The sequence below is a fragment of the Cebus imitator genome, unplaced genomic scaffold, assembly GCF_001604975.1.
Source record: "Cebus imitator isolate Cc_AM_T3 unplaced genomic scaffold, Cebus_imitator-1.0 Scaffold484, whole genome shotgun sequence".
NCBI lineage: Eukaryota > Metazoa > Chordata > Mammalia > Primates > Cebidae > Cebus > Cebus imitator.
This window is the reverse complement of record NW_016107799.1, coordinates 155,552-158,265: the sequence shown is the minus strand read 5'-3', so window position 1 is coordinate 158,265 and position 2,714 is coordinate 155,552.

Sequence of the window (2,714 nt, the reverse complement as noted above, 5' to 3'; positions counted from 1 at the left end):
GCAACCTCCGCCTCCTGGATTCAGGCAATTCTCCTGCCTCAGCCTCCTGAGTAGCTGCGACTACAGACACGTGCCACCATGCCCAGCTAATTTTTTGTAGTTTTTTAGTAGAGACGGGGTTTCACCATGTTGACCAGGATGGTCTCGATCTCTCGACCTTGAGATCCACCCGCCTCGGCCTCCCAAAGTGCTGGGATTACAGGCTTGAGCCACCGCGCCCGGCCCTGCACATATGTTAAGTGGAAAAAGCAAGGGACAGGATACAATGTTTAGAATGCTCACAAGAGCACAAAAAGCAAGAGAAAGATGGTGTGTGTGTATGTGTGTGTGTTTGTTTATGTATAAAATAAAGAATACATAAAAATCAGAAAAGATTGGTTGTTTCTGAGTCAGGAAACTGGTTGCTAAGGGACAGAAGTGGGAAGAAAATTTTTTATAGCATATCTTCTTCTTCCAAAAATTTGAATTCATGTGGGTCTATTATGTATTTAAAAATTAAAACAATTAGAGAAAATCCCTTGGACTACTAAAAATAAAATCAAATAGCATTTGTTATCTCAGATGCCCTAGATGTACAAAATACTTTTTTTTTTTTTTTTTGGAGATGGAGTCTTGCTGTGTTGCCCAGGCTGTAGTGCAGTGGCAAGAGCTCAACTCACTGCAACCTCCCCCTCCGGGGTTCAAGTGATTCTCTGCTCAGCCTCTGGAGTAGCTGGAATTACAGGCATGTGCCACCACACCTGGCTAATTTTGTATTTTTAGTAGAGATGGGGCTTTACCATGTTGGTGAGGCTGGTCTTGAACTCCTGACCTTGGGTGATTCACCTACCTAGGCCTCCCAAAGTTCTGGATTTATAGGTGTGAACCACCGTACCCGACCCTACTTCTTAAGAGAGGAAAAAAATTACACCAGCTTATATCTTTTGAATTAGGCCTTTGTTTTTTCCACTTTTGTGAGTCTCCTGGATTTTTGTTTTCTGTTTTTTGTTTGTTTGTTTGTTTTTTGAGGTGGAGTCTCACACTGTCGCCCGGGCTAGAGTGTAGTGGTGTGATCTCGGCTCACTGTAACCTCCGCCTCCCAGGTTCAAGTGATTCTCCTGCCTCAGCCTTCCAAGAAGTTGGGATACAGATGCCCATCACCATGCCTGTCTAATTTTTTATATTTTTAGTAGAGACTGGGTTTCACTATGTTGGCCAGGCTGGTCTTGAATGCCTGACCTCATGATCCACTGGCCTCGGCCTCCCAAAGTGCTGGGATTACAGGCGTGATCCACCAACTCCCAGTGATTTCTGCTATCTTATTAAATATCACATTCATAGTTAATTGCTTCAAGTTTAATTCAAAATCTTTTAACATCATATGAACTTTAACCATCTAAAAAGATTCCATTGTGCTTATTTTTACATGGATTTAAATGAATTGTGCTACTCAAGCCCCAGACTGAAACATATTACGTATGGAAATCATAATTATTCATATCAAGTAAAGCTTAAGCAATAATGCCATCCCCATGTATATTAGCAAATATTCCTTTTAACCTTGGTAAAACTAACAATTCTTTTTTTTTTTTTTTTTGAGACGGAGTCTTGCTCGTTGCCTAGACTGGAGTGCAGTGGCGTAATCTTGGCTCACTGTATCCTCCACCTCCTAAATCCAAGCGATCCTCCTACCTCAGCCTCTCGAGTAGCTAGAACTACAGGCGCACACCACCATACCCAGTTACTTTTCTTTGTAGAGGTGGGGTCTCGCTCTGTTGCCCAGGCTGGTTCCGAACTCCTGGCTTCAAGTGATCTTCCCACCTTGGTGTCCCAAAGTGCTGGAATTACAGACGTGAGCCACCACACCCAGCCAGGAACTAACCAGTCTTATTCATTGTTTTCCCTCTTGAAAAAAAGTCGAAAATTGCCAAATGCACATTTTCTCCCAGTTCCAAGTCTACGTCCGACCACACCCTGTCTGGACATGAAAATGTAACCTCAGATTCGAGTTTGTCATTGGTAAGTACTTCCAGACATGGGAAGAAACTCCTTTCTGCCCCCTGATCCTCATCCCAACAAAAGAGATGAAAACTTTTAAGCTAAAGTTTTCAAATAGTTCTTATAAGGAAAGCTCGTATATTTTAAATCAATAATTGGTCACTAAAGCAGATGTTCCTGAAGTAATACCCTTTATACGTACATGGTCTGTTCCCTCTGTGACATAGGAAAAGAGAATTTTCTCATAAAGTAGTGTGATACTCCACGGGAGGGCCCTGGTTAAATTCCATTATCCAGGACTGCTAGACACAGCCTGCATTCTTGTTGTAATAAATATTACTTAAAATATTTAAAGTTTTTTCTGGGTCATGGAATTTTGTGTTAAAAATAGTCATTCTTGTGATAGCTGTAGCTGTGTTTTAAATGATTGTTACATTTGCTGTGATGGCACATTGCTGCTCACCCAGATTGTAAAAGTTTAGTTCCTAAAGCAGGAACAAAACACTGTTTCTTACCAGCCTGCTATTAACTGGGAAGAGGACTGGGAGGTTGATGGGCCAAAGGGGACAAGATGGGTCATCTCTCCTTTCTACCAAAGGGTAGACCATAGCGGGGGCTTTCGGTCAGTCAAAGCAGAGGTTTTTTTTTGGAGATGGAGTCTTGCTCTGTTGTCCAGGCTGGAGTATAGTGGTGTGGTCTCAGCTTACTGCAACTTCCGCCTCCCAGACTCAAGCAAT